General features: G+C 36.6%; 1 protein-coding gene across 9 annotated transcripts in view; it reads left to right on the forward strand.

Annotated features, from left to right (window-relative positions):
- Positions 1-24,713, forward strand: part of NRXN1 (neurexin 1) — a 1,213,874-nt gene that overhangs the window by 182,520 nt on the left and 1,006,641 nt on the right. The window lies entirely within an intron of this gene.

The raw sequence follows: 24,713 nt of genomic DNA on the forward strand, positions 1-24,713 counted from the left end.
TAGACGGATCTTTGTTGGCAAAGTAATGTCCCTGCTTTTGAATATGCTATCTAGGTTGGTCATAACTTTTCTTCCAAGGAGTAAGTGTCTTTTAATTTCATGGTGGCAGTCACCATCTGCAGTGATTTTGGAGCCCCCCCCCCCAAAATAAAGTCTGACACTGTTTCCACTGTTTCCCCATCTATTTCCCATGAAGTGATGGGACCGGATGCCATGATCTTTATTTTCTGAATGTTGAGCTTTAAGGCAACTTTTTCACTCTCCACTTTTACTTTCATCAAGAGGATTTTTAGTTCCTCTTCACTTTCTGCCATAAGAGTGGTGTCATCTGCATATCTGAGGTTATTGATATTTCTCCTGGCAATCTTGATTCCAGCTTGTGCTTCTTCCACTCCAGCGTTTCTCATGATGTACTCTGCATATAAGTTAAATAAGCAGGGTGACAATATACAGCCTTGACGTACTCCTTTTCATATTTGGAACCAGTCTGTTGTTCCATGTCCAGTTCTAACTGTTGCTTCCTGACCTGCATACAGATTTCTCAAGAGGCAGGTCAGGTGGTATGGTTTTCCCATCTCTCTCAGAATTTTCCACAGTTGTGATCCACACAGTCAAAGGCTTTGGCCTAGGCAATAGATCAGAAATAGATATTTTTCTGGAACTCTTGCTTTTTCTATGATCCAGCGGATGTTGGCAATTTGATCTCTGGTTCCTCTACCTTTTCTAAAACCAGCTTGAACATCAGGGAGTTCACAGTTTACATATTATTGAAGCCTGTCTTGGAGAATTTTGAGCATTACTTTACTAGCATGTGAGATGAGTGCAATTGTGTCGTAGTTTGAGCATTCTTTGGCATTGTCTTTCTTTGGGATTGGAATGAAAATTGACCTTTTCCAGTTCTGTGGCCACTGCTGAGTTTTCCCAAATTGCTGGCATATTGAGTGCAGCACTTTCACAGCATCATCTTTCAGAATTTGAAATAGCTCAACTGGAATTCCATCACCTCCACTAGCTTTGTTCGTAGTGATGATTTCTAAGGCCCCCTTGACTTCACATTCCAGGATGTCTGGCTGTAGATGAGTGATCACACCATCGTGATTATTTGGGTCGTGAAGATCTTTTTTGTACAGTTCTTCTGTGTATTCTTGCCACCTCTTCTTAATATCTTCTGCTCCTGTTAGGCCCATACGATTGCTGTCCTTTATCGAGCCCATCTTTGCATGAAATGTTCCCTTGGTGTCTCTAATTTTCTTGAAGAGATCTCTAGTCTTTCCCATTCTGTTCTTTTCCTCTATTTCTTTACATTGATCATTGAAGAAGGCTTTCTTATCTCTTCTTGCTATTCTTTGCAACTCTGCATTTAGATGCTTATATCTTTCCTTTCGTCCTTTGTTTTTTGCCTCTCTTCTTTTCACAGCTATTTGTAAAGCCTCCTCACACAGCCATTTTGCTTTTTTGCATTTCTTTTCCATGGGGATGGTCTGGATCCCTGTCTCCTGTACAATGTCACGAACCTCATTCCATAGTTCATCAGGCACTCTATCTATCAGATCTAGTCCCTAAAATCTATTTCTCACTTCCACTGTATAATCATAAGGGATTTGATTTAGGTCATACCTGAATGGTCTAGTGGTTTTCCCTACTTTCTTCAATTTAAGTCTGAGTTGGTAATAAGGAGTTCATGATCTGAGCCACAGTCAGCTTCTGGTCTTGTTTTTGTTGACTGTATAGAGTTTTTCCATCTTCGGCTGCAAAGAATATAATCAATCATGCAAAGTCCCTGACAAATGGTAGGAATATCATAAATAAGTTATTATATACCTTTTAAATTTTATCAGAGCAGCAGGAATAAAAACAAATATAGTAATGATGCTTTCAAATTTGGTATAACTACGTCTGATTTAGTGAGAAAATACCACCAGATGTCTTATCTAAGGAAAGGAAATGTATTGCTATAAGTGACTATCTACAGAAATGTTAGGAAATTGAATTTTGATATATTAGATAGTATAACTAATTCAGAGTCTTGAAATTTATAAATTCCACTTGAAGTTTTCAAGTCATATTTCATGGAAATAGTGTTTGGTTTTCAATGATGTATGCTTTGGATGGGTTTTTTAAGGGGGTATATTATTTAAGTATTTGCTACAGTGTTTGTATCATAATTTTCCATTGAAGATCATTTTATTGTTAATTTCATGTATTTTTAATTACATAAATGTTAAGAATCATTATTTGGGTTTTTAGTATATAGAGTTAAACTATTCCTAATTCAAACCAGAGTCCAACACGCTCCTAGTCTTGTTTAATCTTGTGCATACCTCATTTTACATCATTTAGATGTCTTTTTGGTAGGAAAGACAATCTCATATCCATTCGTATAGAATTAGTGGCATTTCACTAACTTTTTCAGTCCTGTTTTTGTCAGCATCATGAGAACAAGGACATCTTAATGTTCAGTTACTTATATTGCAAAGGAAAAGTATAAATGGCCAACCGAAATAAATTAAAATGCTGTATTTCTTAAAATTTATAGGTGAATAGTATTTAGTTTACTAGAAACATTCAATACTCTTTTCTGTTTAGGAAACCTGGGATAAGGGACAGATGTGCATATTTTGCAGTAGAATGTATTAGAGGTCAATATGTTTTGTTTTTATGAGTAAAAGGGGAAGAGATTGCTAAAGAAAAGAAAAAATAAAGCTTTCAAAAATACTTAATATTAGACTATGCATTTTATCAGGAAATATTTTAATGGAATTATGCTTTTAAGCAGAGAGGACCCTCAAGTTACAAATATTTAATTTAGATAATCATCTTCTTTTGTTATATTTTCAGAGAACTTTAGATAACTTCACCTGAATCACATTTTGACTTAATTAATGGATTTTATTCAGTTGGTAGTAGGCTGTTGCTTAACAATCCATAGTCAGCCCTCACATCTGGGCCACATCTCTTACTTACCTGTTTCCTGCCGCAATTAGACCATGCCTCAACTTGTGTTGTTTTGTCTTCTCCAGTCATAATTGCTCTCCAAGGCTTAGTACAGGCATTGTTTAAAGCTTGTTATCTCTAGAAGTTAGCTTTTGGTTGGTTCAAGCTATTACTGTCCCATATTGATATTTCTTATGATTTTTTCCTCTCCCTTTAATGATCTGCAGCGTTATTTTCAGTATATTTCTATAGGCCTCAGTTCCAAAATTGGTACTCACTGTCAAATTCCATTTCTTTGTGTCTGAGAAAGAAAGCCTGTTATTCTGAAGAGAAAAAATTTCTGATTCTGCATCTGTGTCACCTAAAGCAAATTATTGACCATTCAGAGCCAAAGTCTCTTATTTGAAATTTGACAAGCCTGAGAAACAATAAGGGCAAGTAAATGAGAGCATGTTTTTAAATAGCATTCACTTGTTCAAGCAACAAATATTAATGAGCACATTCCATGACCTAGGGCTTCCCTTGTGGCTCAGCTGGTAAAGAATCTGCCTGCAGTGCAGGAGACCTGGGTTCGATGTCTGGGTTGGGAAGATCCCCTGGAGTAAGGAAAGGTTACCCACTCCAGTATTCTGGCCTAGAGAATTCCATGGATGGTATAGTCCATGGGGTTGCAGAGTCTTACACGACTGAGGGACTTTCACTTCCATGTCCTATGCGTTGTTCTATCTGTGGAAGTTACAATGGTAAATGGACCTTATATTTTAATGCTTTTGAGTTAAGAACGTTTACATGTAGTATCATCAGTACTATAGCCATTCTAAAAATAAATATCTTTATTTACTCAGTTAATGTTACTCAGTCAACAAAAATTGTAACGTCATTTTGGCCTTTCAGAATACATACTCCTGATTTCAGGTTAATCATAGGAAAAAATAAAGGGAAATAGCCTGATATTGGGTGAGTCGAATTAAAGCTCTCATGAACCCACATAGAAAGCTTTAAATACTCATAAAGCATTCTATCTCTGATCTTGTACCTCTTGTTGATAACTTTTAAAAAAGGCAGCTCCTGTGTTTTGTGGATGTGTTGTGACTCCAAAGCAAATATTTCCACTCTTCCCATATCTGACACAGAACTTTAGCAGAGAGAACCATTTGTCTGTGTCATTGTTCTCCATGTCCCTGGAATTCATCTCTGTTGCTATTACAGCATATTGGTCCAGGAGGCATCTTTAAACCAATGTTGAAAATGAATTCCTATTTCCCCCATAGCTCAGTTTGCACGCATTGTTGCATGGCAGAACTTAGAACATACGAGGGATCAGTCCCAAATAAGAGAATGCCTCAGTACATCTTTGTCATGCTATTCTCTGTACCATTAGTACCATAACAATTTGACATGATTTTTTTCCTGTAGCAGATACTTGGATCCACAGATGCCTATAGGCACATCCAGGAGCTTTGGAATAGCATGAAAAGCAAAGGTGTTAAGAGAGAATTCTAATTATAGATCTACCCCTTCACAGGGTAGACCAGGCAGACAGGGTACCCCTTCACAGAATAAACCACAGGCAAAACTAAGAAAGAGTGTCTTGGTAAATAAGTCCCACCTGCCCTCCTAGAAGGCTTCCCTGATAGGTCAGTAAAGCATCTGTCTGCAATGCAGGAGACCCCGGTTCGATTCCTAGGCCGGGAAAATCCACTGGATGATGGGATAGGCTACCTAGTTTAGCATTCTTGGGATTCCCTTTTGTGGCTCAGCTGGAAAAGAATCTGCCTGCAATGAGGGAGGCCTGGGTTTGATTCCTGGATTGGGAAGATCCCCTGGAGAAGGGAAAAGCTACCCACTCCAGTATTCTGACCTGAAAAATTCCATGGGCTGTATCTTCTATCCTACCTTAGTCTGCTCATTTGTATTTAATATGCTGCATGTAACGTCATAGGCTGACCTCAGGTTATTAAACAAAGAGATTTTCAAGAAAGCAGTTTCAAAATTATGGGGAGGGTGATAAAATCTGATTGCAGAGAAAGGGTTGATCAGAACTACAGAAATTATATTGTATAGACATTCCCACATTATGCACTGATGTAGAGAGTACAATCATTAGTAATAACTACAAATAAACTAGTAAATTACCATAACTTGCTTATAAGCAGGATCTTTGGGGCATGCTTATCCAGAAAAACAGAACAAATGTGATAGACATAAGAAGAGGGAGAGAGCATTTAAGGAATTGGCTTACACACATGTGTCAAGTCCAAAATCCAGCAGACTGAGGATTTATTTAAGAATTGATGTAGTCTTCAGTCTGAAGGCTAGAAACTCAGGCAAAATTACTGTGTTTCAGTTAGGAGGCAGAAGTCCTTTGGGACTTGTCTTTGCTTTTAAGGTCTTTGATTGAATGAAGTCCACTCACATTACGGAGGGTGACCCACTTAAAGTGGAGTGATTATAAATGTTAATCACATCTATAGATTCCTTAATAGTGATATTTAGACCAAATAACTGGTCACTTATAGTCTAGTCAAGTTATACATAAAAACAGACAAGCAACACTCATCTGTTTTGTAAAAACAAATTCATATCATTTTTAAGATGTTTCTTTGCACATTAAAATTTAGAGTGAAAGTAAAAATCTACCTGTTGATTTTTCACGTTAGGCAAGGTGGTAACGTCAGAGAGCTTTTCCCCCAGGTATATCTGATAAAAGATTCTCAGAGACAGTCTAGCAAGCCATACTATTTATTAGACTCTATTATTGGCATAAAGGGAAGCATCTGCAAATGAATACATAATTTCCTCTTCATCTTTAATTAGATCCTTATAGCTTCATCACTTTGAAAAACTGCTAGTCTCTCTGATCCCTGCAGTATTTATAAAAAACCAATACATCAAGCCCATGTATATTTCTTTTAAGGAAAGACAAACAAAAATCAAAACAGGAACTAGAGGCTATTTCAGATGTCTGGAGCTATATTGCAAGGGAAGCAGGAGTAGGTCTATGTGCCTGGCTCAGCTATTGATCAAAGAAACAGCTTGACCAAAAAAAAAAGAAAAAAATCAAATTACTAAGATCACCAAAACTTCCAAAGTTCTTCACAGAATTCTCTACTTACAGGAGAAATTCAAAATGGCACTCTGCTCCTGGTGGGCCCCAGGGCAGGGCCTGGTACTGGTGGAAACTTTGAGCCCACTCTGCAAGTGGGCCCTGGTGAGATAGAACTTAACAATGCCAGCATTAGTTTTTCCCATTTTAACTCTTATTTGCAGTAACTTTCTAATTCTCCTTGCTTTCCAGCACTTTTTGAATTGCCTGGCTCAGAAATATTTAAAACCCTTTTCACAAGCACAGTACCTCTTTCCTTAAGAAACAGAATCCAGAGAAGCAGGGAAGGCAAATTTTGAAAATAGACTTACGGTCCTTTCAGAATCTAACATTGGAGGTGGAGGAGAGGCAGCTGGTTGAATGTGAATCACAATCGATTGACATTTATAGAATGCCTATATGGCTCCATCTCAGTGGGGCTGTTGCCAAGAAAGATCATTCTCCAATGTTGTTTGCATTCTTCCCACAGAGCATGGCTTTGCTAAGCTCCTCTTGCTTGTCACTAATTTGGCAACAAGTTTCAATCATGGCTTAATGAGTTTGACATTATAGTGAAATAGTCATCAATGTGTATTTACTAAAACTTTGCATGCTTATTTTCATTCATATGCTGTAAATATAATCATTGCCTTGTTTTCAGAAAAGTTAGAGACTAACCAGGAAAGCAAAATAAAATAAAAACAATGAAATATCAGTAAATATATAGTATTTATGTAATATGTATATATATATTATATGTAGTATATATATTCCTCTGTTAAAATATCAAGGACTGAAAGCATACAGAGTTCCAACAAAGGAGGAATCATTGGAATGCAGTGGTCCAGGGAAGATGTGTGGAAATGGTGGAACTTGATCCGAGTATGGAAGAAGTTGAATATTTGAACAGTAGAGGAAAAAGTTCAGCTGCTGTTGTACAATTTTCTGCTCTCCCTACCACCTTTTAACTGGCCTGCTGAGCACTGAGTCCAGAATGGAAAAGTGTCTTGAGATGATCAAAGCCTAACTTTGGTCTAACTTGTTTAGAGGGCTTCTTTGGTGTCTCAGATGGTAAACAATCTGCCTACAATGTGGGAGACACAGGTTTGATCCCTGGGATGGGAAGATCTCTTGAAGAAGGGAATGGTAACCCATTCCAGTATTCTTGCCTGGAGAATTCCATGGGCAGAGGAGCCTGGTGAGCTAAAGTCCATGGACTCGCACAGGGTCGGAACTACTCAGTGAATGAACACACGCACAACTTGTTTAGAAGAATCAGTAGAGAAAAATCACTGTAGTGTGCTTGTATGTGTTTGGAGGTAGGTTTACACCCAGCAAGTCAACATTCAGCAAGGACACTGTCCTGTGGATGAGTTCCTTAAGCTTTAATGGGAAAAAAGAAATGAATTAAAGTGGCAGCTGAATACTTCAATAAAAATGAACTATAAAAATTACTACTGTGGATATGTGGAGGGAGAAGAGGGAAAGTAACTCACTGTATTGAGAACATTTAAAACGTTTAACCAGGAATGACCACACTTTCTTTGACCAGTGAAAGAATCACATTTTTTTTTTTAGCTCAGTCTCAGATATATTTCTCTGGACTCGTGCACCACACTAATTTCTTGGGATAACTGGGAATCAGCTTAATTATCACCTAAGAAAATAAAAATCAATATCTTTATCTTTTACCATATTACTGCTTGAAAATATGAAAGCTAAACAGTAGGCAAATATTGAGGTAGTTGTCAACTTTTGAATATGTATCAGTTGCTGTGATAAGCTTATATTTTATATCATTATAATTTTAGATGCTTATCATAAAAAGTTGAGAACATTTTGAAAGAAATGGAGAACTCATGAGCAGTATGTATCATTTTATATATATATAATATATGCATCGTTATATATACATATGTATGTGTGTGTGTGTGTATATATATATTCAAAGAGAATAAAAAAGTGGAGCTCCCTATTTTTGCATTAGACACTGAGATTTACCCACTTTTATTCTCCTCATGTTTGCTACCATACTTGATATATAATAGATATTCAAAAAGCATTTATTGGGTTTAGTTTCATTTTAGTTGGACAATAGGTATAAATCATATATTAAATATTTGATATAGTCTTATCACTGGGAGTGGAATTTTCTTATGATGATAATAGTGTCACAGACTTTTGGAAATGCTTTAAAATGTTAAAAATGATAAAATGATAGGTAGGTTGATAGATATATGGATAAAAACTTTTGCCAAATTTTCATTAGGTAGACAAATTGCGTTTGCAGTTTCTGTCTTGTTCTCTGTAAGTCTAGGTAAGGTTTCACATTATCTAAGAAGAAGATGTACCGTGTCCCTCTACATTTTGTCAATTTTAATTCTAGCTATGGGAACTTTGTTTGGGATCGTGCCTTCCCATCTATTGATCATAATCCAGTAGGAACAGGAAGGAGATATTCTTAGCAGTTCTGAACTGTTCCTGCAAACACACGCCACAGGACAGACTAGCTCTTCGGAGTCAGGCTACATCAGACAGTCTAATAAAGGATTATAGATCTTCAGCTTAGAACTTGAGTCCTTTGGGATACTTGGTTGGGTTGAGTCTAGTTGCATTATCTGTTGCTAAATTCTGGAAGGGAAGGGTCCATCACCTTTTAAACTTTGAACTGTTAGTGAAAACTACCAAGATGTAATAATAATCTAAGATGAGATCAGATTTGATTGAGGCAGAAGAACTGACTGGGGTGCTATTTGCTTCTGCCACCCATTAGCTTCTTTTGACCACCTCCTAATTCAGGATCATCATTCCTGGAACTTTTTCCTAGCTCTTAAAATGCTGGTTCTATTGATTCCTTTCTTACCTCTACCAATGTCGCACAGAGAGAACGTTACTGGAAAAAAAATAAAATATTATCACAATTCAGCAATGTAGTGTTAAAGAGTTAACATAATTGACTGGAGTGAGATGGATATCTTATGTCCCAAGATCAAACTTGCAAACCATAAAGAGGAAAGCACTGGAAGAAAGATACACTGGGTTTTGGCAGAGGGATTTGATTATGTGGTAATTATAACAAAAATAAAACAACAGTACTTGTTAAAGTTTATTAGGGAACTAACGTGTCAGTTTTTCACAGGAATTGTCTCATTTGTTAGAAAGATCATATTAATAAAAATCTTAGTATCTCCATATTTGGCATAGTACTAAGGTTTGGGGACAATTTAGTTTTATTTGATTCAAATTTGAGTATAATCATGCCAAGAAAATCTACCACACTTAAGAAATTGAGTAGTTCAAACAAGATAGGATATTCTGAAAGTTTGTTTCAGGGAAGAACAGATGTAATGTTACTAGAAGATTTTCTAGTATAAACAGAACTGCCGTGTATAGAATGCTGTGCTGTACTTAATTGCTCAGTCGTGTCTGACTCTTTGCGACCCCATGGGCTGTAGCCAGTCAAGCTCCTCTGTCCACGGGGATTCACCAGACAAGAATACTGGAGTGGGTTGCCATACCCTCCTCCAGGGGATCTTCCCAACCCAGGGATCGAACCCAGGTTTCCCTCATTGCACGTGGATTCTTTACCATCTGAGACACCAATCAGGGAAGAACAGATGTAATGTTACTAGAAGATTTTCTAGTTTAAACAAAACTGCTATGTGTCGAATGTTCTAGTACAAACAATTTTATATTTTAACCACTTTTGGGGGTTATGGACAGCTGGAATGGCTTTTTAACATAATACTTATTTGCGCCAGTTTCAATCTCTAAATCCATCCCTTTGACAGTTTTCTACAGATATATATATGCATTTGCATTTCTAACATGCTTTTGACAAGTAGTAGTATCTTTATTATACATAAATTTTTACTTCTCAACATAGTATTTGAAATGTAAAAGATGTTCAGGTTGCTTACTGAACTGTAGAAAATCAAATGTAGCAATGTGTTGATGGTAGGTCTGGTCATTTGTCTTGGGAAGAAAGGTCCACAGGGAACTGAGCCCACAGTTCTTCCTGTTTATTGGTTTTCAGGGTTTGTTTGTTTGTTTGTTTGTTTTGGTTAAGTATCATTTTATAGAAGTAAGATAAAGACTATCTCTTGCTTAAAAATAAAAGGAAATAAAATTTATTGTTACTTTTATTACTACCACTTCCTTCAGAGGCAGGGGATGTAACATTTTGTTTAAAATTTGATTACATGACATTCATCAAAAATCATTCTCAAAGCAAAATCCTAAACAAGAAGATGATTTCAAAGCTAACGTAGAACAGAATCCTAAAGATTCTCCATCCCATCTGTGTGACCTATGGCCACTTGGTACCTCCGTGTCCTCATCTATGGAAAACACTCATTTTGGAGAATAGTTGTGAGAATTAAATCTAATGTGCTCAGTGCACCTGACACAAAATTGATATTATGATATGCATGTCTTTTGATAGTCAATTTAAATTACTTAAGGTTCTGTCCTAGGGAAAAAAAAAGATAGCTAGAATAAATTATTTCATAGAGATTACTTAGAAATGTTGGATAAATTAAAGTCAAAAATAAGGATGGCATCTGAGCTAAAAGAGGAGTACTCTTTTGCAGAACACTTGATGCCACAATAAAATGGGTTTTGTTGATGCTGTTGTTGCATTTATTTTAATTAAGTTAACAAATACTTAAGTATATAATGTGTCAAAATACTATGCTAGGCTCTGCTGCTGCTAAGTCGCTTCAGTCGTGTTCGACTCTGTGCGACCCCATAGACAGCCTCCTACCAGGCTTCTCTGTCCCTGGGATTCTCCAGGCAAGAACACTGGAGTGGGTTGCCATTTCCTTCTCCAGTGCATGAAGGTGAAAAGTGAAAGTGAAATTGCTCTATCGTGTCCAACTCTTAGCGACCCCATGGACTGCATCCTACCAGGCTGCTTCATCCATGGGATTTTCCAGGCAAGAGTACTAGAGTGGGGTGCCATTGCCTTCTCTGATGTTAGGCTCTAGAAAATCATACAAGAGGAAGATTGTCTACCCTCAGGGAGCTGCTTTGTTATAAACTGAATTAAGGAATTTGAAAAAAAGTTAGGTCGCAAACCAATAGGGTGGGTTGGAGTCAAGGTTGGGCACTCCACTTGTTAAGAATTTATTTCATTTGGTGAGATCTGAATCCACTCACTCACTGGAGGCATGAACCAGGACAGCATTGTTTTGCCGAGTCTTTAGATATAAATACAGAACAACACGTGGAGTTTTTCTTCCATATAAAATACAGAATTTCTGAAATGATTAATATGATTCAATAGCTGCAATCTTGATGTTTTGAAAAATTACTCAATCTTTTGCAGTTATTAAGCAACTTGTATGTAATGCCAAAAAATGTTCTAGAATGTAACTATTACGGAACATTTCTGCAAGTTCTCTAAGGTGAGGTTTATGGTAATTCAGAGCATTGGTCCCCCCTTTTCAAAAATAACTCAGAGCCTATATATTCTGCTGCTCCCAAACTGCCAGAATTATCAGACCTGAAAGGAATTCAATTACAGTCATCTTGGATGCTTTACTTTTTATTTAAATCCATCCATAAAAACAGTATTATTCGAATGATCCAACTTATAATTATGAAGTTATTTAGAAATAACTGTGTGAACCAGCAATTACCTCAAAACACAAGGATTCAATTTTATAGCAGGGATTTTGGATACAGGTTGTTTTTCTATTTGTTTTGTTTCCTGATCCTCTGGGAATACTTATTTTATTTAGTAAATTTTATGTATTGTTATTATGTGGCAGACACCATTCTTAGTGCTATACTACTATAACTACATTTGATCCCTGTGACAACTTTAAGCATTAGATATTATTATCTTCATTATACAGATAAGGAAACTAAGGCACAGATAGGACAGTTTCCTCAAAGCCACATGACTGGTGGAACTAGAATTCTAAACCAATTACTCTAGCTCCAGAGTCTTTAACTGTAACTACATTGAGCATCTCCGTAGATACTAACACTGTTAGTTATACTAGAGATAAAACATTGGTCACCTTCCAAATCTTCAATGCTTCTAGTGGTTTGTTCTCTAGCCCTTCAGTGAAAGGGGTTTAGGGTAGAGGTTGGCAGAGACTCATTTAAACATCAGAGTGGGAAGAATGGGAGATTTTCAAAGGTATCAACAATGAAACTGTAGTATTTCTTTTCTTTTTTGTTCACTTTAATATTTTTTCCTTGAGCACTGGCCTAGAGAAAAGATCCAGTGCTGCTTAGCATGGTGTAACCCCAGCATCCTCTGCTTGGTCCCCTGTACTCCAATAGTATTCTTCTCTTTTACAACTAGTTGATAGCCCTTCAAAGATATTGCTTAAACCCAGAATGCCCAGTACCACTAATCCCTTTCTGATCTTACAACCCCCATCAGAAATCTTTTAGCACCTCCTGCATAGTGTTCAACCCTCAGCTCAAGCATTTATATCCTCACGTCTCCAGACCAGATGGATGAACCTTTCTGTACTTGTGTATTGTACTGTTTACAGTCTTTATTACTACCCATTACATTTTAGCTAATCTTCTGGTCTTGTGCCTGTCTCTCTCAATAAATTGTTCCTTGATGATATTGACTGTTCCTTGAGGAGAAGTCTCACATTGTAAAGAAAAAATTTAAAAATGTCACATAGAACAATAACTCATTTATGCCACACACATATACATGTACAGGGGGAATAAAATGTAGGGAAGTACATGAAAGAGTAAAGATTACGTGTCTCTGAGTAGTGGTTATGAGAGATAATTTTCTTATGCTTTTTTCTAAATTTTCCAATTTCTCTACAATGAAAATGAGTTGCTTTCTTAAAAAAGAAAAAAGAAAAGCATGTCAGAAATGTATTAGAAATAACAATGGAGTTCTTTACTGAATAAGAACACTATATACAAGTTCTTTTAAAAATAGTGCAATTCTTAATGTATGGAATATGGGCTTCCCAGTTGGCTCAACCAGTAAAGTATTTACCTTCAATTCAGGAGACCTGGGTTTGATCCCTGGGTCAGAAAGATCCCCTGGAAAAGGGCATGGCAACCCATGGAATGTAGTGTGTATGCAATATATTTGGATCAGTGGATGAGCAAAGGAATTAAATGTGATATCTGCTTAAACTAAGAAAATCCTTATACTTAGAAATCCTTCTATACTGTAGATCTTGAGAATTTTGAGTTGCCCAATATGTTTTAGAGACTCTGTACATATTGAGTATTTTTCTTGTCTCTTAGTCCTCTACAGCAAAAATAAAAATGTAAGTTTAAAGAAATGTGAAGTTAGAAATAGTACAACATCAGAGATGTCCTTAAACATATGGATCTAACAGCATGACATATGCCTACATATTCTTCTTAAACTGAATTAACATTTATTTTATTTACTCAGGATTATTTATTATTTATATTGTAAAGTCTTGCTTGAAGAGTTACCACACTGTAAAGTCTTGCTTGAAGAGTTACCACACTGTTTTAGTACTGTATGTAATTCTAAGCTTGTTTTAGAACCTGCTCACCTGAATAACTGAAAGAAAGTCTTATTAAAATTATAAATCATGTATCATAAGTTTTTTAGAGAATATGGGAATTTTTTGAACTTTTTGATTTATAAAATTTCAAATATATGATATTAAAGCATTTTAAATTGAAAGTTGATAAATATGTAAAAATAAAGTCAAAAATAGGAGAGCATTCCTGTTTAGAATTAAAGTGATCATATGTACCTGAGATAACTTTGGTTGATTTTTATTTTGCATTGTTTGTGAATAATTAGAAAATGAAAGAATCTCCTTAATAGGAATTTACTATATGTTAGTGAGAATAAAATTGAAATGATTATAATAGTTCAATAAAAATATGATTAACATTATATTTATAATTCACATATATTCAGAGTGCCCTTTAAAAACAGGGTCTCAAAAGATAATCATTTGCATATCATTTAACAAAATAGATTGACTTCATTCACAGCAGTGTACTAACTTCTGGGATGATGCACAGAGGTCTGAGACATAAGTCCTACCCACAGATAGCTTGCAATATTAGTGAATAAACAAAGTATGCCAAATAGATTGCATATGCCCCTGTGCAAGATATGATGAGTCAAAAAATGAAGCTTCTCCTTGAAGGTCAGAGAAAGGAAAAATTATCTTATAAGCCCCATTAAGATTTAGATCATTGGAGGGAAGTGAGAAAGTGATAGGCCAGAAGATGGGTTACATGGCCCAAGTGTGGTGGTAGGGAATTGATTTCTGGAGACTAAGACAAGAAAAGCCTAAACTGGAAGATGTCAACCAAAGAATAGTAGCTTAATCTATAGTGGTATAGAGCTGTAATTCAGTTCATTTCAGTTCAGTCGCTCAGTTGTGTCCGACTCTTTGCGACCCCATGAACCGCATCATGCCAGGCCTCCCTGTCCATCACCAATTCCCGGAGCTGTAATTAGGACCAGGTAAAAAGCAAGGTGATTGTGTGACTACAAAATGAGACTCAGTGGCTGAAGGAAGGCTATTTAGTGTGGAAGCACTGACAGAATGGGAAGTCAAAGCCAACTCTGCAGTTTCAAGCTTGGGTAAGTGAAGTTGAAAAGATAAAACCTATGGTTACTTGAGTTCAGCATAAATGAAATTTTACTAGGAAACTTGAGAATTTTAAGAGCAATTTCTCATTTCTATATTATTTCCCCAAAATTTCACTTAGATTTGATGTGCCAGAACATATTTCGCTGAGTAGAAAATGTTATTGACCTATTAGTAAAATTTTTATAATATTCAAGATTGAATCATAACGTAATTTATGTACCTAGAATTACGTAGCAGTGGCAGCTTAAAAATGGGCTTCCCAGGTGGTGCTAGTGACAGAGAATCTGCCTGGCAATGCAGGAGACATAAGAAACACAGGTTTAATCCCTAGGTTGGGAAGATCTCCTGGAAAAGGGTATCACAACCCACTCCAGTGTTCATGCCTGGAGAATCCCATGGACAGAGGAGCCTGGCAGGCTATGGTCCATAGAGTCCCAAAGAGTCAAACATGAGTGAAGTGACTTAGCACTGCAGCTTAAAATAACTTCTGCTAGGTTGTTTTAAAAGTCAAAGAACTTTAAAAGTCTTATTCACTTTTTCATTTCCAAAACTGATTATAGTACCTAGTTTAGAGCAGGTGCTAATTGTTTATTAAATTAATGAATAATAATATTTATTAGTGTCCTCCAACTGTAATGCCTTGTCAGTTTAATAGAACTTTCAAATCAATTCATGGTGAGTTCCTAAAAGGGCTAAAGTCTTGGGTTTTGGTGGATGCAAGGAATATAGTGCATTTCCTCTGACTTTATGGAATTTGAAATCTAGTGACACAACTACCTTCTAATTAGATAAATTAAGTAATTAACTACAGTAGGTTTTCATTATGATTCATTAATATGGAACCTCAAGGCTATATGTCATCAGTACCTAGCCATGTAATGATATCACTGATTAAACCTCTGAAACTGGTCATATCAAGTTCCACATCAGGGTCCTTTAAAATTTAATTTAACTTGTATATTTAACTTTAGAAAGAAACTTCTAAATTTCCCTTCCTCTCTTCTTAAAGTAATTAAAGCATTAATACCTATCTCATTTTCATTTCATTTTCTGGTTTGCCTTTAAATAATTTCTTCTCTGGTTTGCTTAACTAAACAGTTTGAGTATTTCTGTTAAATTGTTTTTAAGAAAGTTTTCTTTTCCTTTAATTACAATAGGAGTGGTAAAAGTGGTAGTAATATAATTAATTATAATAGGAGTGATAGTAGTAGTATATTATTAATATTATATGATTATGAATATATTGCCTGTCAATTACTATCCTTTTATTATGTAAATAGTAATTTCAGCCCTTTAGTCTTGAAGAAGATAATTATAATAAGTTAATTTGTGTTTTTCTGAAAGAAAGGATTGCTGTCATCTAAATTTTGGGGCAGTATTATTAATTGTTCCCACATTGAACTTTCAGATTTTTTTTTCTTATTAAAAGTTTTACTTGTCAGCAAGAAAAGCTAGTGGATACAAGGAATATAATGCGTTACACTCCACTTTATGGAAATCAAAATCTAGTGACATAACTACCCTTTAATTAATTTAGTTAATATCAAGTCAATTTTAAAAGGGAAAGCATTATGATAAAATTGTGTTTAAGCGGTCAAAAGAATATTGGGCTGTGAAAATAATACATTGTAGAATATTACCTATTTTGTATGTTTGGATTGCATCATATTAGCTTAAAAACTAGTTTAAAATCCCCAAATTAGTATTTAGAATTTTTTTGCCCAATATGATAATTTTTTTGTGCTTCTTAGTTAAGTGACCATACATTGAATTTTACAGCACTCTTTAGGCAAAAGTGTATACAAAATGATGGAGAGAAGATAAACTAATGTTTCCTCAATTGAGCATCAGGCAAAGAACTTTGTCAAAATGCAAATAAAACATTGTCAGTGAGCTTCCCTTTTTATGTGTGCTTTTAATATCAAGTAAGAATAAAGAGTATGGGCATTATTATTGGTCTACAACAATTATAATTCCTCAATAATAAATTCTGATAAAATTCCTATAAATAAATTTTTCAAGACTCTGTTTCTGGAATTATTGTTAAAGCTGAACAGTAACTGCAAATTATCTTTGGTTTGGGGAAAAAACAGTTAAATTACCTTGTTAAAGGAAATTATGAAGAAGCAATTTAATTATTTTCTTTGACAGTTCATATCATTATAAACTGTAGTGGAAGAATTCTTCTTTAAAAAGTGCATTTTGTTATATAGTTAATTTATTTCTTGGGATATAGAAATAAGTGTCCCTTGTAAAATTAATTGCTGTGAAAAATCTTTCAGAAAAGTATTCTTTATAACTTTACGCATTCTTATGAACTTGCCCAAGAGAACTAAATTTCATGTCTGTTGGAGTGTTTGGTTAGACTTAAAAAGTGTAGTCAAAGTATTATACTTTTTAAAATCCTCTGGAGACATTTGACTTGTATAATTCACATGCTCTGCCTTACTTTTATATTAGCTTTATGTTGTAATTACCAGATAGATAATTCTCATTAAAATAATCATATGAAGGCACATCTCTCCAATGGACTGGCATGGGGGGTGGAGGGGACTCTTTAAAGTCATTCTAGTCCATTGAATTTGGAAGCTTGAGAACACTTTTAAGCAAATCTAGCTAAATAAATGTGCACCCTGGAGAGCAGAATGGCTTTTTGTTTTTAATCCATTAAACGTCCTTTAATTTCTTCACAGTTCTCCTTCTGTCCCCTCTCAGCCATTTCCCTTTAGTGAAGTAACATTTGTACAATGTCAGTGAGAAAGTAAAAATCCTCCCTTGATTTCAGTCAGCCTCCTAAGCAGGTGTTGAGTCCCAAGAACTCCAAGTACAGGTCTTAATAAGGGCAGTGAGTATCTAGGACTCAGTGCTTTTACTAGTCATTAACCTTGACCTCACCTGGGAGATGGAAAGAGGACCCTTAACAGACATGTTTAGGTAAGAGTGTATTTTGTCTCTCTTCAGGGCGATATGCCAAGGAGATGCCAAAGCGAAGTTAAAATGCTTGTGGACTAGGCCTGTGAACTCAGTGCTCTGGGTGGCATTCCTAGGGAAATTAGGCAAATTTTAGTACTGAAATGAAAATGTTTAAAGACGGTGGCTTTCAGTTACCTTAAAAGATGGAAGCACACAGATAGCTTGAGAGGACATGAGGGATCAGGCCATGCTCTGCATGACACTGTCGGTTACTGGTGATTGTGCTGAGAGAGAGTCCCTCTGTCCCTCCCTTTGGTTTTCAAGAAGCTGAAGAATTACAGCCTGGTTTCCCCCCCTGAATTATTTGTAACTGTTTAGGATTTTATAGAATAGCGTGAATTTATCTCATTCTCTGAATTCCATAAATTCTAATACTGACCCAGTTTTGATTTAATTGCAACCATTTCATTGTTAATCGATATCATCTCTTCCCCAATGCTGACTAGCCCTATCATTGAACTTGCCCTTAAGGAAATATGTGAATTGTAAAAATTGTACTGCTGTTGTTTAATGAGATTGGGGAAGGTAAAGAGCTTGAAAACTTTAGCATCTGTTGCAATGATAGCTGTGGACACGGCAAGAAAATGACCTTTAGCTAAAATGAGTCACCTTGTGTCAGAGTGGATTGCTGTCGGTTTTCTTAGAAAATTTTAACTCCATTGCCTGGTCAGTTACCTCAAGAAAAGTATTTATTTATTGGATAATAACATTTAATTAATAAATTTAAACTACAAAAAAGCTGTCATTAGAAAGTACATAATTTATAATAATTTATTCAGGTTCATTTTGAGAGTAGAGAACAAGAAAGAACTAAGGATACATTTTATTTCACATTAACTGAGATTCTAATATAGATATAAATCATACCTAATTCGTCCATTAGCCACAGCTTCAATGTGCTGGAATCCTTGCTACCTTTCTATAATAATTGACATTCAACAGCAGAAATCTTTATGTTCCTGGATCTTTAATTTACATATTAAATTTGATGCAGAGGACCTAATTCTCTAGAAACATAATTAGAAATAAGGAATGAGAGACTAAATTGGAGGAATGGTGGGAGATGACTAGTATTAGGGAAGGAAAAAAAAATCTAAAGATGCTAGCCCTGAAGTAAAATTCATCTGAGGTTTATTTTCTTTCTGTCCTTAGTTCTGCATGATCTGACAAGTTACTTAATCCTCAATTTCCTTATCCGTATACTTGGATTCTGTGACACCCCTTCTCAGGATTGTTTTTAAGATGAAAAGAATTAACATAAATATGAGCACTTTCTGGTGCATAAAGAGCACCCATTAAGCATTTGATGGTAATTTTTGAAAACATATATATATACAGTTTGAGGCCACACAGAGTGGGCAGGGATAGGATAATATAAATAACTACATACATGGTCTTTGAAGCCAGATAGACGTGGATCAAATTCAAGAGGGCTCTTTGCTTCCTTGACTTGTGACCCTGGTTCTGCTGTATAGCCTCTCCAGGCCTCGATTTCCTCATTTATAAAAATGAGGTAATAAAGCAGTCCACAGATTTTAGGAAGTTCCAGAATTTCTGCTAATTTTCTCTCTCTGAAGAAGACCATATTGTTATTCTTCAGTAATGAAATAGAATATTGTCACCCTGCTTATTTAAATTATATGCAGTGTACATCATGAGAAATGCTGGGCTGGAAGAAGCACAAGCTGGAATCAAGATTGCCAGGAGAAATATCAATAACGCCAGATATGAAGGTGACACCACCCTTATGGCAGAAAGTAAATAGGAACTAAGAAGCCTCTTGATGAAAGTGAAAGAGGAGAGTGAAAAAGTTGGCTTAAACCTCAACATTCAGAAAACGAAGATCATGGCATCTGGTCCCATCACTTCATGGGAAATAGATGGGGAAACAGTGGAAACACTGTCAGACTTTATTTTTGGGGGCTCCAAAATCACTGTAGATGGTGATTGCAGCCATGAAATTAAAAAACACTTACTCCTTAGAAGGAAAGTTATGACCAACCTAGATAGCATATTCAAAAGCAGAGACATTACTTTGCCAACCAAGGTCCACATAGACAAGGCTATGGTTTTTCCAGTAGTCATGTATGGATGTGAGAGTTGGACTGTGAAGAAAGCTGAGCAATGAAGAACTGATGCTTTTGGACTGTGGTGTTGGAGAAGACTCTTGAGAATCCCTTGGACTGCGAGGAGATCCAACCAGTCCATTCTAAAGGAGATCAGTCCTGGCTGTTCTTTGGAAGGAATGATGCTAAAGCTGAAACTCCAGTACTTTGTCCACCTCATGCGAAGAGTTGACTCATTGTAAAAGACTCTGATACTGGGAGGGACTGGGGGCAGGAGGAGAAGGGGACGACAGAGGATGAGATGGCTGGATGGCATCACTGACTCGATGGACATGAGTTTGAGTGAACTCCGGGAGTTGATGATGGACAGAGAGGCCTGGCGTGCTGCAATTCATGGGGTCGCAAAGAGTCGGACATGACTGAGCGACTGAACTGAACTGACGGGATGAAATAGAAATTGCAGACTACTAAGAGACTAATGCGATTTAAAGGACTTCCTTTCCCTAATAATTGCTCTGACAGATAATGCCTGGATATCCCTTCCTCTGCTTCTAGCTGTCTTCTGGGTTTCATGTGTCCCTGGACCCTACAACTGCTGTCGCTGACACTGGAGTGGACGTGAACCACAGAGAGCTTTGCCTGTAGCTTTCCTTTTCAACCAAGCTCTGCAAGTATAAGCAAGGAACAGTCATATGGAGGACAATTGTTTGCATTCCTTTATTTTTTCTTCTAGGCATTAATTTATTATCATTAGTGTTTTTTCACCATTTTACTTTCTTTTCTTTGCCTGGGAGAATGAGGGTCCAACTTCCCCTAATCATTCATATTTATCCTCCATGCCCCCTCTCTCTTCTCTCTCTCCCATGCCATCTCTTTTTCCAAAGGAACAATACATTCTTAGAGCTTTTCTCCAGTGTCAGTCACTGGACTGTGCAGTAATCACCTGTAAATTTGTTAGACATGTAACAGTTAATTTATAAATTTAATATCCAGCCTTGCGCGTGACTTCCTGAATCAGAAACTCCAGAGGCATGACCCTGGATATGAATTTTAACATTGCATTCCGGTACTTTAATACCAAAAGTTTAAAAATCACAGCTTTCACTACAGATAACTTTCAGAGGTCTTTCCAATGTGTCACATTCCCCTTCCAATGTGTCACATTCCCCTATCCCAGGTAGACACTTGGTAGATGATCAAAGATCTTGGCATGTTTTCATTAAGATCAGTAGACCCCCATCAGTTAATCTCATAAGTTTCCCAAGAGATAGAATATTGTTACATGCAATTATATTGGGGATCCAGATTCCATGTAGGAGATATTTTTTCAGTGTCTCCTGCCATCTTATTTGAAAAGATTGTTTTAAGCAATCAGTATTCAGCACACAGCATAATGATAATAGCAATTATTGTTATTTTAATCTTCAGTTCAGTTCAGTTGCTCAGTCGTGTCCGACTCTTTGCGAACCCATGAATCGCAGCACACCAGGCCTCCCTGTCCATCACCATCTCCCGGAGTTCACTCAGACTCACGTCCATCGAGTCCGTGATGCCATCTAGCCATCTCATCTTCCCCTCTCTATATATTAGGTACCTATTATTTATGTTACTCGGCTACCTTACTGGAGAATGAAAAGATAAATGAGACATTCCCCTAATTCGGGGAGCTTAAAATCAGTCTGAGTTCACACTTTTGTTTGACCCACAGGTTTTTAAAAATGTTATGATAGCCATGAATATATCTGATTTTGTTCACTACTGTTGTGTTCACCTTCGTGCAGCACCTGATCTTAGCTGATGTTTGATAACTATTTTTTTAGTGAATGAATGAGTGCATAATCCAGATATCTAGTGAAAGACAAAGTACTTTGGCTGTTTTTTTGTCTATCTCACATTTTTTTCTTAAATCCAAAATGAACCTTTTGTGTTAAAGTTAATAAGCCAAATGAACTTCTGTGCAGCAGAGACCCAAAGACACAAACCTTGCTGTTTGCCCACTAAGACTTATTTAGATGTCCTGCTTGATCATCTGCACACAACAGTCTGAGGTTTGATGTTTCGATGTGAGGGAGAGACATATTTTAAAACCCTGATGTTAATGAGACACAGATCTCAATTCTTACAGGCTCACTGTGTTCTTTGCACATAGACCTGATGCCTCAAAACGACGTGATAAATCAGCAGGATTCAACAATTTTTCTAGGTCTGACTAGGCTTTCTGAATAAATTAGGTCATTATCCAGCCTGATAAGTTAATCAACCCAATGCTATTCATTTGGAAATCGCAGTAATAGGGAAGGTAGGGCTGGGGAAGGGGGGAGCTGTAGCTCTGTGCTTAGCTTCAGGAAAACATCAAAATTATTTTCAGATATTTTTAGGAAAAAACCCTGTGTCAAAGTTTTTAATTAAAGCCTCATAAAGCATGGCCATTTGAAGGTTAATCTTCAGAGTGGGGTGCTGATATACACTGAAGCTGTGGGATGTAAAAGGATGGTCTGGGCTTGTTCTTCAGGCTTTTAAACTCAGATCAAGCTGTGGTTTTATTCCTCCAGATGACTCTGAAGTAGACTGACTCTGAAACTCAACATAGATTAAAACACAAACCAACCCACTAATCTAATTAGCAGATTTGGAAATGTTTTGAAGACCTTTATTTGGGGTTGCATTCAGGAAGCAGCCCAGACCTGAAATTGCTGTGGTGGGGTAATTATTTATCTTAGACATCTCAAAGACTAGAGGTCTTTTTGATAGCCATTTTGGAACAGTCATCTGAAAATCCAGGTGATTCTCCTTAAAGATAGTTCATTGTTCTTCCTTTGAATACTTTGAAAGGAAAAATATGATTGAGAGTCCTATGTTCTTATTATAATATTATAAGTCCCTTTATAAACTATCTTCCCACATATAATATTCTATGATATTGAAGATCAGCTCTGTCACAGAGAAGGAATTCAGAAATGGTTAGTGAAAGTAGAATGAGTAAGAGTTTTGTACATCAAAACTAAGCTCCTCTGTCTAGCTTTCTAGGCAATGTCAACTTGACTCTACCTTAACTTATCTCTACCACCTGCCTCCTTTCTACCAGGGCAGGCTAGTATTTTGTCTCCCAAGTACCTAAAGTCTAAGCCTGTCCATGTGCTACTTTGCTGGTCATATATGAGCATTTACTTCTCTTCTTTTCCCCCCAATCCTCCTACCTTTTAAGGATCTTTTCAGACCCCACCTCAAGCCACAAACGGTTTTGGGTATGTGTGTGATTTTCCCTTCCCTAAAATCCTACTTTGCCTCTGATTTCCATAAATAGAATAAAAACCTTAGGCTGCAATTGTTAACATAGGTTTCTGAAAAATGAAGCAAATAACAAAAATATAAGTGACTTACCTCACAGTTATTTTTGTTTTTCCAAATGTTGCAGTCTTGTTTTCAGTGACAGCGGTTTTTGGTTTCTCATCACCAAAATAACTGGCACAGTGCTGTTCCTGTTGTGGATTACCACTAAATAACTGTTGACTGATTGAAAATTATAATCATAGTTCTTATCTTTTTCACAAAACAGCAATAACAATGACACTATGATATAATTCAGGAGGACTTTAGAAAGACCCAAACAGGATCATTTCCCATGCTGAACTAGACCCAAGGGGGAAAAGACTGCCATGTTATTGTTCATAGTTTATAAGTGAAAATGTCTTTATCCATAAATATTTCTCTCTAAATTTTTAATTGAGAAGTCTATCATCAGAAATGATTATACAGATATCGGTTTCTAGAGGAAAATGACATCAGTTCAGTTCAGTTCAGTCGCTTAGTCTTGTCCGACTCTTTGCAACCCCATGGACTGCAGCATGCCAGGCTTCCCTGTTCATCACCAACTCCCAGAGCTTACTCAAATTCATGTCGATTAATCCGTGATACCATCCAGCCATCTCACCCTCTGTTGTCCCCTTCTCCTCCTGCCTTCAATCTTTCCCAGCATCAGGGTCTTTTCAAATGAGTTAGTTCTTCACATCAGGTGACCAAAGTGTTGGAGTCTCATTTTCAGCATCAGTCCTTCAAATGAATATTCAAATCTGATTTCCTTTACGATGGACTTGTATCTCCTTGAAGTCCAGGGGACTCTCAAGAGTCTTCTCCAACACCACAGTTCAAAGCATCAATTCTTCAGTGCTCAGCTTTCTTTATAGTCCAACTCTCACATCCATACATGACTACTGGAAAAACCATAGGTTTGACTAGACGGACTTTTGTTGGCAAAGTAATGTCTCTGCTTTTTAATATGCTGTCTAGTTTGGTCATAGTTTTCTTCCAAAAAGCAAGCGTCTTTTAATTTCATGGTTTCAGTCACCATCTGCAGTGATTTTGGAGCCCCCAAAATAAAGTCTGTCACTGTTTCCATTGTTTCCCATCTATTTGCCATGAAATGATGGAACTGGATGTCATGATGTTAGTTTTCTGAATGTTGAGGTTTAAGCCAACTTTTTCACTCTCCTCTTTCACTTTCATCAAGAGGCTTTTTAGCTCCTCTTCACTTTCTGCCATAAGGGTGGTGTCATCTGCATATCTGAGGTTATTGATATTTTTTCTGGCCATCTTGATACCAGTTTGTGCTTCATCCACCCCAGCATTTCTCATGATGTACTCTGCATATAAGTTAAATAAGCAGAGTAGCAATACATAGCCTTGATGTAGTCCCTTCCCAATTTGGAACCAGTCTGCTGTTCCATGTCCAGTTCTAACTGTTGCTTCCTGTCCTGCATACAGATTTCTCAGGTGGCCGGACAAGTGGTCTGATATTCCCATCTCTTGAAGAATTTTCCAGTTTGTAGTGATCCACACAGTCAACTGCTTTGGTGTAGTCAATAAAGCAGAACTAGATGTTTTTCTGGAACTCCCTTGCTTTTTCGATGATTTAACGGATGTTGGCAATTTGATCTCTGGTTCCTCTGCCTTTTCTAAATCCAGCTGGAACATCTGGAAGTTCATGGTTCACGTACTGTTGAAGGCTGCCTTGGAGAATTTTAAGCATTACTTAGGTAGCATGTGAGATGAGTGCAAATGTGTGGT

Source organism: Ovis canadensis, chromosome 3 (assembly GCF_042477335.2).
Source record: "Ovis canadensis isolate MfBH-ARS-UI-01 breed Bighorn chromosome 3, ARS-UI_OviCan_v2, whole genome shotgun sequence".
In the NCBI taxonomy this organism is placed as follows: domain Eukaryota; kingdom Metazoa; phylum Chordata; class Mammalia; order Artiodactyla; family Bovidae; genus Ovis; species Ovis canadensis.